Source organism: Oncorhynchus keta, unplaced genomic scaffold (genome assembly GCF_023373465.1).
Source record: "Oncorhynchus keta strain PuntledgeMale-10-30-2019 unplaced genomic scaffold, Oket_V2 Un_contig_1473_pilon_pilon, whole genome shotgun sequence".
NCBI classification, from domain to species: domain Eukaryota; kingdom Metazoa; phylum Chordata; class Actinopteri; order Salmoniformes; family Salmonidae; genus Oncorhynchus; species Oncorhynchus keta.
The window spans coordinates 61,485-78,572 of NW_026278918.1; positions in this window are offsets into that span (position 1 = coordinate 61,485).

Consider the following 17,088-nt stretch of genomic DNA (forward strand, 5'->3'; position numbering starts at 1 on the left):
CCATACCTACTACCATGGAAACACACACACACCCTGAGGAAATACCACAGGACAGCCCATACCTACTACCATGGAACACACACACACCCTGAGGAAATACCACAGGACAGCCCATACCTACTACCATGGAACCCACACACACACACCCTGAGGAAATACCACAGGACAGCCCATACCTACTACCATGGAACCACACACACCCTGAGGAAATACCACAGGACAGCCCATACCTACTACCATGGAACACACACACACCCTGAGGAAATACCACAGGACAGCCCATACCTACTACCATGGAACCCACACACCCTGAGGAAATACCACAGGACAGCCCATACCTACTACCATGGAACCCCACACACACACCCTGAGGAAATACCACAGGACAGCCCATACCTACTACCATGGAAACACACACACCCTGAGGAAATACCACAGGACAGCCCATACCTACTACCATGGAAACCCACACACCCTGAGGAAATACCACAGGACAGCCCATACCTACTACCATGGAACCACACACACCCTGAGGAAATACCACAGGACAGCCCATACCTACTACCATGGAACCCACACACACCTGAGGAAATACCACAGGACAGCCCATACCTACTACCATGGAACACACACACCCTGAGGAAATACCACAGGACAGCCCATACCTACTACCATGGAAACCACACACCCTGAGGAAATACCACAGGACAGCCCATACCTACTACCATGGAACCCACACACACCCTGAGGAAATACCACAGGACAGCCCATACCTACTACCATGGAACACACACACCCTGAGGAAATACCACAGGACAGCCCATACCCACTACCATGGAACCCCACACACCCTGAGGAAATACCACAGGACAGCCCATACCTACTACCATGGAACCCACACACACACCCTGAGGAAATACCACAGGACAGCCCATACCTACTACCATGGAACCCACACACACACCCTGAGGAAATACCACAGGACAGCCCATACCTACTACCATGGAACCCACACACACACACCCTGAGGAAATACCACAGGACAGCCCATACCTACTACCATGGAACCCACACACACACACCCTGAGGAAATACCACAGGACAGCCCATACCTACTACCATGGAACACACACACCCTGAGGAAATACCACAGGACAGCCCATACCTACTACCATGGAACCCACACACACACACCCTGAGGAAATACCACAGGACAGCCCATACCTACTACCATGGAACCAGCCCACACACACACCCTGAGGAAATACCACAGGACAGCCCATACCTACTACCATGGAACCCACACACACACCCTGAGGAAATACCACAGGACAGCCCATACCTACTACCATGGAACCCACACACCCTGAGGAAATACCACAGGACAGCCCATACCTACTACCATGGAACACACACACACACCCTGAGGAAATACCACAGGACAGCCCATACCTACTACCATGGAAGCCCATACCTACTACCCACACACCCTGAGGAAATACCACAGGACAGCCCATACCTACTACCATGGAACCCACACACACACCCTGAGGAAATACCACAGGACAGCCCATACCTACTACCATGGAAACACACACACACCCTGAGGAAATACCACAGGACAGCCCATACCTACTACCATGGAACCCACACACACACCCTGAGGAAATACCACAGGACAGCCCATACCTACTACCATGGAACACACACACCCTGAGGAAATACCACAGGACAGCCCATACCCACTACCATGGAACCCACACACCCTGAGGAAATACCACAGGACAGCCCATACCCACTACCATGGAACCCACACACCCTGAGGAAATACCACAGGACAGCCCATACCTACTACCATGGAACACACACACCCTGAGGAAATACCACAGGACAGCCCATACCCACTACCATGGAACCCACACACCCTGAGGAAATACCACAGGACAGCCCATACCTACTACCATGGAACCCACACACCCTGAGGAAATACCACAGGACAGCCCATACCCACTACCATGGAACCCACACACCCTGAGGAAATACCACAGGACAGCCCATACCCACTACCATGGAACCCACACACCCTGAGGAAATACCACAGGACAGCCCATACCTACTACCATGGAACCCACACACCCTGAGGAAATACCACAGGACAGCCCATACCTACTACCATGGAACCCACACACACACACACCCTGAGGAAATACCACAGGACAGCCCATACCTACTACCATGGAACCCACACACACACACACCCTGAGGAAATACCACAGGACAGCCCATACCTACTACCATGGAACCCACACACACACACACCCTGAGGAAATACCACAGGACAGCCCATACCTCAGAAGATGATTTTATTGTGCGCACGTCAATCAACAAAATGGCCAACAGAAGGTTGTAGTTTGGTATTGTGGTATTTGATTAGGATCCCCATTAGCTGTTTCTAAAGCAGCAGATACTCTTCCTGGGGTCCCACACAAAACACGAAACATAACATAATTACAGAACATCAATAGACAAGAACAACTGAAGGACAGAAATACATACATTTAAATAAATATATTTAAAAAGGCACCCGTAACCTACATATCAATACATACACACTACATATCAATACACTCTACATACATTTTCTGAAACCAGGTTTGTTGTTTATTTGAGCAATATGAGATGGAAGGAAGTTCCATGCAATAAGGGCCCTATATAATACTGTACGCTTTATTCAATTTGTTCTGGATTAGAGAAGGGGAGGAGAGAAGGGGAGGAGAGAAGGGGAGAGGGACACAGGAACAGGGGAGGGAGAGAAGGGGAGAGGGACACAGGAACAGGGGAGGGAGAGAAGGGGAGGAGAGGGACACAGGAACAGGGGAGGGAGAGAAGGGGAGGAGAGGGACACAGGAACAGGGGAGGGAGAGAAGGGGAGGAGAGGGACACAGGAACAGGGGAGGGAGAGAAGGGGAGGAGAGGGACACAGGAACAGGGGAGGGAGAGAAGGGGGAGAGGGACACAGGAACAGGGGAGGGAGAGAAGGGGGGGAGAGGGACACAGGAACAGGGGAGGGAGAGAAGGGGGGAGGGACACAGGAACAGGGGAGGGAGAGAAGGGGGGGAGAGGGACACAGGAACAGGGGAGGGAGAGAAGGGGAGAGGGACACAGGAACAGGGGAGGGAGAGAGGGGGAGTGAGGGACACAGAAACAGAGGAGGGAGAGAAGGGGGGGGTGAGGGACACAGGAACAGGGGAGGGAGAGAAGGGGGGGTGAGGGACACAGGAACAGGGGAGGGAGAGAAGGGGGGGAGAGGGACACAGGAACAGGGGAGGGAGAGAAGGGGAGAGGGACACAGGAACAGGGGAGGGAGAGAAGGGGAGAGGGACACAGGAACAGGGGGGAGTGTCAGCTGACTGTGTAGATCTATAGAACTGAAGTCTGGACTGGTCTGTTGGTCAGGTCCTCTATGGAGGTGAGCTGTAGATCCTTAACTTCTACCTCCTCCTCCTCCTGCTGCAGCTTCTGTTGGGTTAGAGAGGAGTCCAGGTCCCACGGGTCCAGAACAGCAATTCTGGAGGAGAGAAGGAAGTAGAATGGGTTAAAGAAACAATAGGAGAGACAAGTAGGGTAGAAAATACAGAGAGAGAAGGACTGGGAGAGAGGGGAGAGATGGGGAAAGAGGAGGAGAGAGAGGGAGAGGAGAAAGAGAGGGAGAAGAGAAAGAGAGGGAGATAGTGAGAGGAGCTGGGCGCGCGCGAGAGAGAGAGAGAGAGAGAGAGAGAGAGAGAGAGAGAGAGAGAGAGAGAGAGAGAGAGAGAGAGAGGAGGGAAAGAGGAGAGAGAGAGAGAGAGAGAGAGAGAGAGAGAGGGAGAGAGAGAGAGAGAGAGAGAGAGAGAGAGAGAGAGAGAGAGAGAGAGAGAGAGAGAGAGAGAGAGAGAGAGAGAGAGGAGGGAAAGAGGAGGAGAGAGAGAGGGAGAAGAGAAAGAGAGGGATAGTGAGAGGAGCTGGGCGAGAGAGAGAGGGGGTACAAGGAGGAGAGAGAGGGAGAGGAGAAAGAGAGGGAGATAGTGACAGAAGCGTAAGGGCGAGAGAGAGAGAGAGAGAGAGAGAGAGAGAGAGAGAGAGAGAGAGAGAGGAGGGAGAGAGAGAGAGAGAGAGAGAGAGAGAGAGAGAGAGAGAGAGAGAGGAGAGGAGAGAGAGAGAGAGAGAGAGAGAGAGAGAGAGAGAGAGAGAGGAGGGAAAGAGGAGGAGAGAGAGAGGGAGAAGAGTAAGAGAGGGATAGTGAGAGGAGCTGGGCGAGAGAGAGAGGGGGTACAAGGAGGGGGAAGGAAGAGGGAGGATCAGAGAGAAAAAGTGAGGGAGAAGGAGAAAGAGAGAAAGAGAGAGAGAGAGGGGGGAAAGAGGAGGGGAGAGGGGAGAGATGGGGAAAGAGGAGGAGAGAGGGGGAAAGAGGAGGAGAGAGGGGGAATGGAGAGGGGAGAGAGGGGGAAAGAGAGGGAGATAGTGTGAGGAGCTGGGTGAGAGAGAGAGAGAGAGAGAGAGAGAGAGAGAGAGAGAGAGAGAGAGAGAGAGAGAGAGAGAGAGAGAGAAGAGGGGGTACAAGGAGGGGGAAGGAAGAGGGAGGACCAGAGAGAAAAAGTGAGGGAGAAGGAGAAAGAGAGAAAAATATAGAAAGAGGAAGAGAGAGAAAATGACAGAGAGAGACAACTTTCTCCAAATCTCTAACCTTCTTAGTGTCCTTTCCTTGATGTGGATTAGGTCTGCAGTAAGGCAGTATAATACTCTGGTTTCAGCTGGACTGAGGTCTGTAGTAAGGCATTATAATACTCTGGCTTCAGCTGGACTGAGGTCTGCAGTAAAGCAGTGTAATACTCTGACTCCAGCTGGACTGAGGTCTGCAGTAAGGTAGTATAATACTCTGGCTTCAGCTGGACTGAGGTCTGCAGTAAGGCAGTATAATACTCTGGCTTCAGCTGGACTGAGGTCTGCAGTAAGGCAGTATAATACTCTGGTTTCAGCTGGACTGAGGTCTGTAGTAAGGCAGTATAATACTCTGGCTTCAGCTGGACTGAGGTCTGCAGTAAAGCAGTGTAATACTCTGACTCCAGCTGGACTGAGGTCTGCAGTAAGGTAGTATAATACTCTGGCTTCAGCTGGACTGAGGTCTGTAGTAAGGCATTATAATACTCTGGCTTCAGCTGGACTGAGGTCTGCAGTAAAGCAGTGTAATACTCTGGCTTCAGCTGGACTGAGGTCTGCAGTAAGGCAGTATAATACTCTGGCTTCAGCTGGACTGAGGTCTGCAGTAAGGCAGTATAATACTCTGGTTTCAGCTGGACTGAGGTCTGTAGTAAGGCAGTATAATACTCTGGCTTCAGCTGGACTGAGGTCTGCAGTAAGGCAGTATAATACTCTGGCTTCAGCTGGACTGAGGTCTGCAGTAAAGCAGTGTAATACTCTGGCTTCAGCTGGACTGAGGTAAGGCAGTATAATACTCTGGTTTCAGCTGGACTGAGGTCTGTAGTAAGGCAGTATAATACTCTGACTTCAGCTGGACTGAGGTCTGCAGTAAGGCAGTATAATACTCTGGCTTCAGCTGGACTGAGGTCTGCAGTAAGGCAGTATAATACTCTGGCTTCAGCTGGACTGAGGTCTGCAGTAAGGCAGTATAATACTCTGGATTCAGCTGGACTGAGGTCTGTAGTAAGGCAGTATAATACTCTGGCTTCAGCTGGACTGAGGTCTGTAGTAAGGCAGTATAATACTCTGGTTTCAGCTGGACTGAGGTCTGCAGTAAGGCAGTATAATACTCTGGATTCAGCTGGACTGAGGTCTGCAGTAAGGCAGTATAATACTCTGGCTTCAGCTGGACTGAGGTCTGCAGTAAGGCAGTATAATACTCTGGCTTCAGCTGGACTGAGGTCTGTAGTAAGGCAGTATAATACTCTGACTCCAGCTGGACTGAGGTCTGTAGTAAGGCAGTATAATACTCTGGCTTCAGCTGGACTGAGGTCTGCAGTAAGGCAGTATAATACTCTGGCTTCAGCTGGACTGAGGTCTGCAGTAAGGCAGTATAATACTCTGGCTTCAGCTGGACTGAGGTCTGCAGTAAGGCAGTATAATACTCTGGCTTCAGCTGGACTGAGGTCTGTAGTAAGGCAGTATAATACTCTGGCTTCAGCTGGACTGAGGTCTGCAGTAAGGCAGTATAATACTCTGGCTTCAGCTGGACTGAGGTCTGTAGTAAGGCAGTATAATACTCTGACTTCAGCTGGACTGAGGTCTGTAGTAAGGCAGTATAATACTCTGGTTTCAGCTGGACTGAGGTCTGTAGTAAGGCAGTATAATACTCTGGCTTCAGCTGGACTGAGGTCTGCAGTAAGGCAGTATAATACTCTGGTTTCAGCTGGACTGAGGTCTGTAGTAAGGCAGTATAATACTCTGACTTCAGCTGGACTGAGGTCTGCAGTAAGGCAGTATAATACTCTGACTTCAGCTGGACTGAGGTCTGCAGTAAGGCAGTATAATACTCTGGCTTCAGCTGGACTGAGGTCTGTAGTAAGGCAGTATAATACTCTGGCTTCAGCTGGACTGAGGTCTGTAGTAAGGCAGTATAATACTCTGACTTCAGCTGGACTGAGGTCTGTAGTAAGGCAGTATAATACTCTGGTTTCAGCTGGACTGAGGTCTGTAGTAAGGCAGTATAATACTCTGACTCCAGCTGGACTGAGGTCTGTAGTAAGGCAGTATAATACTCTGGCTTCAGCTGGACTGAGGTCTGCAGTAAGGCAGTATAATACTCTGGCTTCAGCTGGACTGAGGTCTGTAGTAAGGCAGTATAATACTCTGACTCCAGCTGGACTGAGGTCTGTAGTAAGGCAGTATAATACTCTGGCTTCAGCTGGACTGAGGTCTGCAGTAAGGCAGTATAATACTCTGGCTTCAGCTGGACTGAGGTCTGTAGTAAGGCAGTATAATACTCTGGCTTCAGCTGGACTGAGGTCTGCAGTAAGGCAGTATAATACTCTGGCTTCAGCTGGACTGAGGTCTGCAGTAAGGCAGTATAATACTCTGGCTTCAGCTGGACTGAGGTCTGCAGTAAGGCAGTATAATACTCTGGCTTCAGCTGGACTGAGGTCTGTAGTAAGGCAGTATAATACTCTGACTCCAGCTGGACTGAGGTCTGTAGTAAGGCAGTATAATACTCTGGCTTCAGCTGGACTGAGGTCTGCAGTAAGGCAGTATAATACTCTGGCTTCAGCTGGACTGAGGTCTGTAGTAAGGCAGTATAATACTCTGGCTTCAGCTGGACTGAGGTCTGCAGTAAGGCAGTATAATACTCTGGCTTCAGCTGGACTGAGGTCTGTAGTAAGGCAGTATAATATTCTGACTCCATCTGGACTGAGGTCTGTAGTAAGGCAGTATAATACTCTGGCTTCAGCTGGACTGAGGTCTGCAGTAAGGCAGTATAATACTCTGGCTTCAGCTGGACTGAGGTCTGTAGTAAGGCAGTATAATACTCTGGCTTCAGCTGGACTGAGGTCTGCAGTAAGGCAGTATAATACTCTGGCTTCAGCTGGACTGAGGTCTGTAGTAAGGCAGTATAATACTCTGGCTTCAGCTGGACTGAGGTCTGTAGTAAGGCAGTATAATACTCTGACTTCAGCTGGACTGAGGTCTGTAGTAAGGCAGTATAATACTCTGGTTTCAGCTGGACTGAGGTCTGTAGTAAGGCAGTATAATACTCTGGCTTCAGCTGGACTGAGGTCTGCAGTAAGGCAGTATAATACTCTGGTTTCAGCTGGACTGAGGTCTGTAGTAAGGCAGTATAATACTCTGACTTCAGCTGGACTGAGGTCTGTAGTAAGGCAGTATAATACTCTGACTTCAGCTGGACTGAGGTCTGCAGTAAGGCAGTATAATACTCTGACTTCAGCTGGACTGAGGTCTGCAGTAAGGCAGTATAATACTCTGGCTTCAGCTGGACTGAGGTCTGTAGTAAGGCAGTATAATACTCTGGCTTCAGCTGGACTGAGGTCTGTAGTAAGGCAGTATAATACTCTGACTTCAGCTGGACTGAGGTCTGTAGTAAGGCAGTATAATACTCTGGTTTCAGCTGGACTGAGGTCTGTAGTAAGGCAGTATAATACTCTGACTCCAGCTGGACTGAGGTCTGTAGTAAGGCAGTATAATACTCTGGCTTCAGCTGGACTGAGGTCTGCAGTAAGGCAGTATAATACTCTGGCTTCAGCTGGACTGAGGTCTGTAGTAAGGCAGTATAATACTCTGACTCCAGCTGGACTGAGGTCTGTAGTAAGGCAGTATAATACTCTGGCTTCAGCTGGACTGAGGTCTGCAGTAAGGCAGTATAATACTCTGGCTTCAGCTGGACTGAGGTCTGTAGTAAGGCAGTATAATACTCTGGCTTCAGCTGGACTGAGGTCTGCAGTAAGGCAGTATAATACTCTGGCTTCAGCTGGACTGAGGTCTGCAGTAAGGCAGTATAATACTCTGGCTTCAGCTGGACTGAGGTCTGTAGTAAGGCAGTTTAATACTCTGGCTTCAGCTGGACTGAGGTCTGCAGTAAGGCAGTATAATACTCTGGCTTCAGCTGGACTGAGGTCTGTAGTAAGGCAGTATAATACTCTGGCTTCAGCTGGACTGAGGTCTGCAGTAAGGCAGTATAATACTCTGGCTTCAGCTGGACTGAGGTCTGTAGTAAGGCAGTATAATACTCTGGTTTCAGCTGGACTGAGGTCTGTAGTAAGGCAGTATAATACTCTGGTTTCAGCTGGACCAACTAACTCATGTCATGTGACCTCCTGGGCACTGACTACAGATCAACAGACCTAGAACAGACTTTACCCATGACTCAGAGGCAGGAAACCATGTTGAGACACATAGGTAATATATAAAATGTACACTGATATACACTGAGTTTACAAAAACATGAAGAACACCTTCCTAATATTGAGTTGTTACTTTTTTAAACTGTGCATTTGTTGGTTAAGGGCTTGTCAGTAAGTATTTCACAGTGAAGTCTACACCTGTTGTGTTCTGCACCTCACTATTGACGCTGGTAAAAGACAGAGGCTTTTGTTACAGCCCAACAGGATTGCTTATTATTTTATCTTGAGGACATACAATAAAATACAGACTGAAGAGGTTGTTTTATTTACTCCGGGCAATAAAAAGACAGACTTTTATTTTATTACTACCCAACAATAAAATACAGACTGCAGGTTGTTTTTATTAATACCCATAAACAATAAAAGACAGAATCCAACCAAAACATTCTTATCTGTTTGCAGGTTGATTTAGTTATACCCTGTATTGAGTAAAAGACAGACTGCAGGGCTGGAACTAAAGCCTGCACCCCTGTACCTCTTCTGACAGACAGGACAAAAATAAAATTCAGACTGCAGGGTTTTGTTAGCAGCAAAACAACCTTTATTTTTACTCTGCCAAAATCAAAATTCGCAAAATGTTAAGCAAAGAATCATGGGTAATGTAGTTGCAATGCACATTTTGAGATGAGTCAAAAAAACGATGTAAAAACATTCTCATACTGCATTGCTGATAGGAGCCTCTTTCAGACTTCCAAAATACTAGTAGAACATTACCTTTTTAAATCTCAACCGACAGTAGAGCTCTTTTAGCCGTCTCACACCGCCTAGTAGAGCTCTTTTAGCCGTCTCACACCGCCTAGTAGAGCTCTTTTAGCCTTCTCACCGCCTGGTAGAGCTCTTTTAGCCGTCTCACACCGCCTAGTAGAACTACATCTCCAACCTGCCTAAAGGTAGAGCTACACCGCCTAGTAGAGCTAGCCTTCTTTCACACCGCCTAGTAGCTCTTTTAGCCTTCTCACACCGCCTAGTAGAGCTCTTTTATCCTTCTCACACCGCCTGGTTCTCATAACGTATTAGCATGAATGGTTCTAGTAACCTCTTTCATTTACAAAGTAAACATTGTTGTAAAAAAGAAGAAGAAGAAGTACAAGTTATTTTTGCTTACATTTCCTTAGCAAATAGGAATTTAAGGTGGGATCTTTGTTTCAACGGTTAAAGGGTTGGACAGAGGTCTGCAGTAAGGCAGTATTACAGTTCGGACATGGACACCCGGGTTGTGTTCAGTAACCAAGTAATTAAAATACAGGAGTTATTTTTTATTTTGTTCAACCTTTATTTAACTAGGCAAGTCAGGAACAAATTCTTATTTACAATGACGGCCTGAGCCAAACCTGGACGATGCTGCCAATTGTGTACCGTCATATGGGACTCCCAATCACGGCCGGATGTGGCACAGCCTGGATAATGTTACGGTAATGTAGCTTCAGGACTCACTGTTGGCATTGTCCATCTCCGGCTGGTAGAGTCTCTTCATACTACCCAGTGCTGAACGTGTCCCCTCCTCACACAGCCTGGCTGGGGCTGGGCTGCAACACAGACGCAGTTTCACACATCAACCCTGCATCCGAACCCAGACACTTTACAGAAACCTCAACCTCATTTTAACTCACACCTCAATCTCCAAGAAAGAGAAGACATTTAAAGTACCACATAGAAGGTGTTCCAGAATGGGTATATTTCATAGTTCTAAGGTAGCACGTTAAGGTGTTCCAGAATGGATATATTTCATAGTTCTAAGGTAGAACGTTAAGGTGTTCCAGAATGGATATATTTCATAGTTCTAAGGTAGCAGCTTAAGGTGTTCCAGAATGGATATATTTCATAGTTCTAAGGTAGAACGTTAAGGTGTTCCAGAATGGGTATATTTCATAGTTCTAATGGTACCGTTAAGGTGTTCCAGAATGGATATATTTTAGTTCTAAGGTATAATGTTTAATGTGTTCCAGAATGGGTATATTTCATAGTTTTAAGGTAGACTCTTTTAGCCTTCTTTACACCGCATCTCTACTTCTCTTGGTTTCTACAGACCCACCTGTTAGTAGAGCTCTTTTAGCCTTCAGACACCACCTAGTAGAGCTCTTTTAGCCTTCTCACACTTGAGGAGTAGAGCTCTTTATGCCTTCTCAGCACCAGAAACTAGTAGAGCTCTTTGGCTATCTTTCTCACACCGCCTAGTAGAGCTTTTAGCCTTCTCACACCGAGAAGTAGAGCTCTTTTAGCCTTCTCACACCGCCTAGTAGAGCTCTTTTAGCCTTCTCACACCGCCTAGTAGAGCTCTTTTAGCCTTCTCACACCGCCTAGTAGAGCTCTTTTAGCCTTCTCACACCGCCTAGTAGAGCTCTTTTAGCCTTCTCACACCGCCTAGTAGAGCTCTTTTAGCCTTCTCACACCGCCTAGTAGAGCTCTTTTAGCCTTCTCACACCGCCTAGTAGAGCTCTTTTAGCCTTCTCACACCGGAGAGTAGAGAGAGGAGAGGAGCCGTCTCAACCGAGAGTAGAGCAGAGGAGCCTTCTCCTAGTAGAGCTCTTTTAGCCGTCTCACAAGAGAGGAGCTCTTTTATCCTTCTCACACCGCCTGGTAGAGCTCTTTCATTTACAAAGTAAACATTGTTGTAAAAAAGAAGAAGAAGAAGTATTGGAAGTTGTTTTTGGTCGAGAAGCAAATAGGAATTTAAGGTGGGATCTTTGTTTCAACGGTTAAAGGGTTGGACAGAGGTCTGCAGTAAGGCAGTATTACAGTTCGGACATGGACACCCGGGTTGTGTTCAGTAACCAAGTAATTAAAATACAGGAGTTATTTTTATTTTGTTCAACCTTTATTTAACTAGGCAAGTCAGGAACAAATTCTTATTTACAATGAGGCCTACCCCGCCAAACCTGGGATGAGGCAATTGGTAGAAGGACTCCCAATCTTATGGAGAAGAGACGGGATAGTGAGAGCCACTGGATAAGGCATACCTGAGAATGCTGTTCAGGACTCACTGTTGGATTGTCCATCTTCATAGGGACCCAAGGAGAATGTGTTCCCACAGCCTGGCTGTTAGAGGTAATGTAGCTTCAGGACTCACTGTTGGCATTGTCCATCTCCCTGGTAGAGAGGCATCTTCATGACCCAGAACAGGTTTCCAGAAACCTCATTTCACAGCCTGGCATTTTAACTCACAGACCTCAGTTTCACATCAACCCTGCAGAACACAGAAGGTGTTCCAGAAACCTCAATATTTCATTTTAAGGTAGCACCTTAAGGTTTCCAGAAGGAAGACATTTAAGGTAGAATAGAAGGTGTTCCAGAATGGGTATATTTCATAGTTCTAAGGTAGCACGTTAAGGTGTTCCAGAATGGGTATATTTCATAGTTCTAAGGTAGAACGAGGTGTTCCAGAATGGATATAAGGTAGTTCTAGGTAGAATGTTCCAGAAGATGTTCCAGAAGGATATATTTCATAGTTCTAAGGTATAACGTTAAGGTGTTCCAGAATGGATATATTTCATAGTTCTAAGGTAGAGCGTTAAGGTGTTCCAGAATGGATATATTTCATAGTTCTAAGGTAGAGCGTTAAGGTGTTCCAGAATGGATATATTTCATAGTTCTAAGGTATAATGTTTAATGTGTTCCAGAATGGATATATTTCATAGTTCTAAGGTATAATGTTTAATGTGTTCCAGAATGGATATATTTCATAGTTCTAAGGTATAATGTTTAATGTGTTCCAGAATGGATATATTTCATAGTTCTAAGGTATAATGTTTAATGTGTTCCAGAATGGATATATTTCATAGTTCTAAGGTATAATGTTTAATGTGTTCCAGAATGGATATATTTCATAGTTCTAAGGTATAATGAGGAGAGGGAGAGAATGGTTGAGGAGAGGAGACGGAGAGGTGTTCCAGAATGGATATATTTCATAGTTCTAAGGTATAATGTTTAATGTGTTCCAGAATGGATATATTTCATAGTTCTAAGGTATAATGTTTAATGTGTTCCAGAATGGGTATATTTCATAGTTCTAAGGTATAATGTTTAATGTGTTCCAGAATGGATATATTTCATAGTTCTAAGGTATAATGTTTAATGTGTTCCAGAATGGATATATTTCATAGTTCTAAGGTATAATGTTTAATGTGTTCCAGAATGGTTATATTTCATAGTTCTAAGGTATAATGTTTAATGTGTTCCAGAATGGTTATATTTCATAGTTCTAAGGTATAATGTTTAATGTGTTCCAGAATGGATATATTTCATAGTTCTAAGGTATAATGTTTAATGTGTTCCAGAATGGATATATTTCATAGTTCTAAGGTAGCACGTTAAGGTGTTCCAGAAGGTGTTCAGAATGGATATATTTCATAGTTCTAGGTAGCACGTTAAGGTGTTCCAGAATGGATATATTTCATAGTTCTAAGGTAGCACGTTAAGGTGTTCCAGAATGGATATATTTCATAGTTCTAAGGTAGCACGTTAAGGTGTTCCAGAATGGATATATTTCATAGTTCTAAGGTAGCACGTTAAGGTGTTCCAGAATGGATATATTTCATAGTTCTAAGGTAGCACGTTAAGGTGTTCCAGAATGGGTATATTTCATAGTTCTAAGGTAGCACGTTAAGGTGTTCCAGAATGGATATATTTCATAGTTCTAAGGTAGCACGTTAAGGTGTTCCAGAATGGGTATATTTCATAGTTCTAAGGTAGCACGTTAAGGTGTTCCAGAATGGATATATTTCATAGTTCTAAGGTAGCACGTTAAGGTGTTCCAGAATGGTATATTTCACAGCATCAGACATCCACGTTCAAGTGTTCTAAGGTATATTTACAGTTAAGGTGTTCCAGAATGGATATATTTCATAGTTCTAAGGTAGCACGTTAAGGTGTTCCAGAATGGATATATTTCATAGTTCTAAGGTAGCACGTTAAGGTGTTCCAGAATGGATATATTTCATAGTTCTAAGGTAGCACGTTAAGGTGTTCCAGAATGGTATATTTCATAGTTCTAAGGTAGCACGTTAAGGTGTTCCAGAATGGATATATTTCATAGTTCTAAGGTAGCACGTTAAGGTGTTCCAGAATGGGTATATTTCATAGTTCTAAGGTAGCACGTTAAGGTGTTCCAGAATGGATATATTTCATAGTTCTAAGGTAGCACGTTAAGGTGTTCCAGAATGGATATATTTCATAGTTCTAAGGTAGCACGTTAAGGTGTTCCAGAATGGATATATTTCATAGTTCTAAGGTAGACACGTTAAGGTGTTCCAGAATGGATATATTTCATAGTTCTAAGGTAGCACGTTAAGGTGTTCCAGAATGGATATATTTCATAGTTCTAAGGTAGCACGTTAAGGTGTTCCAGAATGGATATATTTCATAGTTCTAAGGTAGCACGTTAAGGTGTTCCAGAATGGATATATTTCATAGTTCTAAGGTAGCACGTTAAGGTGTTCCAGAATGGGTATATTTCATAGTTCTAAGGTAGCACGTTAAGGTGTTCCAGAATGGATATATTTCATAGTTCTAAGGTAGCACGTTAAGGTGTTCCAGAATGGATATATTTCATAGTTCTAAGGTAGCACGTTAAGGTGTTCCAGAATGGATATATTTCATAGTTCTAAGGTAGCACGTTAAGGTGTTCCAGAATGGATATATTTCATAGTTCTAAGAGAGTAGCACGTTAAGGTGTTCCAGAATGGGTATATTTCATAGTTCTAAGGTAGCACGTTAAGGTGTTCCAGAATGGGTATATTTCATAGTTCTAAGGTAGCACGTTAAGGTGTTCCAGAATGGGTATATTTCATAGTTCTAAGGTAGCACGTTAAGGTGTTCCAGAATGGGTATATTTCATAGTTCTAAGGTAGCACGTTAAGGTGTTCCAGAATGGGTATATTTCATAGTTCTAAGGTAGCACGTTAAGGTGTTCCAGAATGGGTATATTTCATAGTTCTAAGGTAGCACGTTAAGGTGTTCCAGAATGGATATATTTCATAGTTCTAAGGTAGCACGTTAAGGTGTTCCAGAATGGGTATATTTCATAGTTCTAAGGTAGCACGTTAAGGTGTTCCAGAATGGATATATTTCACTAGTTCTAAGGTAGCACGTTAAGGTGTTCCAGAATGGGTATATTTCATAGTTCTAAGGTAGCACGTTAAGGTGTTCCAGAATGGGTATATTTCATAGTTCTAAGGTAGCACGTTAAGGTGTTCCAGAATGGACATATATTTCATAGTTCTAAGGTAGCACGTTAAGGTGTTCCAGAATGGATATATTTCATAGTTCTAAGGTAGCACGTTAAGGTGTTCCAGAATGGGTATATTTCATAGTTCTAAGGTAGCACGTTAAGGTGTTCCAGAATGGATATTTCATAGTTCTAAGGTAGCACGTTAAGGTGTTCCAGAATGGGTATATTTCATAGTTCTAAGGTAGCACGTTAAGGTGTTCCAGAATGGGTATATTTCATAGTTCTAAGGTAGCACGTTAAGGTGTTCCAGAATGGTATATTTCATAGTTCTAAGGTAGCACGTTAAGGTGTTCCAGAATGGGTATATTTCATAGTTCTAAGGTAGCACGTTAAGGTGTTCCAGAATGGATATATTTCATAGTTCTAAGGTAGCACGTTAAGGTGTTCCAGAATAGTATATTTCCTAGTTCTAAGGTGAGAGTTTACAGGACACCCCCAGAATGGACATATTTCATAGTTCTAAGGTAGACGTTAAGGTGTTCCAGAATGGATCTATCTCTAGTTCTAAGGTATAATGTTTAATGTGTTCCAGAATGGATATATTTCTAGTTCTAAGGTAGAGCGACAGGTGTTTCCCTTTCTTTACTAGTCCACTCAGTCTCTACTTCTCTTGCAGCAGAGACAGGACCCCCCTTCCAGGTTTTGTCATCGACCTGTTTCTGAGGAGAGACAGGACACCACCTGGACAGGACACTCCAGCACCTGTTTCACAGTGAGAGATGGCTCCTATCTGGACAGGCTTCCAGACCTGATTCTGAACAGGAGACAGCTTGAAGAGGACAAGAGGAAGAGAATATCCTGAAGAGACAAGAGAAGACACCCCTGAGACACCAGGACAGAGGATCTCCTGAGGAGAGTGAGACAGCTTGAGGTACATTAACACAGCAGCAGAGATGGCTCCTATCTTCCAGGCTTCCAGACCTGATTCTGAACAGGAGATGAGGAGGAGAGGAGAGAGAAGAGAAGAGAAGAGAAGAGAAGAGGAGAGGAGCGGTACCAGGAGACCCCTGGAGAGGAGAGGATATCCTGGAGAGGAGAGGAGAGGAGAGGAGAGGAGAGGAGAGGAGAGGAGAGGAGAGGAGAGGGAGAGAGCTTGAGAGGTACATTAACACAGGAGATGGCCCTATCTTCCAGGCTTCCGAGGGAGAGGAGAGGTACAGTCTAACAGCTGAGAGATGGAGACAGGAGACCTGATTCTGAGGAGAGAGAGGAGAGAAGAGAAGAGAAGAGAAGAGAGAGAGAGAAGATGAGAGGAGAGGAGAGGAGAGTGAGAGAGAGGAGAGGAGAGGAGAGGAGAGGTACATTAACACAGCAGCAGAGATGACTCCTATCTTCCAGGCTTCCAGACCTGATTCTGAACAGAGAGAGAGGAGGAGAGGAGAAGAGTCTAGAGAAGAGAGAGAAGAGGAGAGGAGAGGAGAGGAGAGGAGAGGAGAGGAGAGGAGTGAGAGGTACATTAACACAGCAGCAGAGATGGCTCCTATCTTCCAGGCTTCCAGACCTGATTCTGAACAGAGACGAGAGGACCCCTGGACAGGAGAGAAGAGAAGAGAAGAGAAGAGGAGAGGAGATGAGAGGAGAGAGAGGAGAGGAGAGGAGAGGAGAGGAGAGGAGAAGAGAAGAGAAGAGAGAGAAGAGAGAGAGAGAGAGAGGAGAGGAGAGGAGAGGAGAGGAGAGGAGAGGAGAGGAGAGGAGAGGACAGCTTGATGTACCAGGACACCCCCTGGACAGGACACTAGTCTATCTCCTGTTTTTGTAGTGTGAGACAGCTTGATGTACCAGTACACCCCCTGGACAGGACACTAGTCTATATCCTGTTTCTGTAGGGAGACAGCTTGATGTACCAGGACACCCCTGGACAGGACACTAGTCTATCTCCTGTTTTTGTAGTGTGAGACAGCTTGATGTACCAGTACACCCCCTGGACAGGACACTAGTCTATCTCCTGTTTCTGTA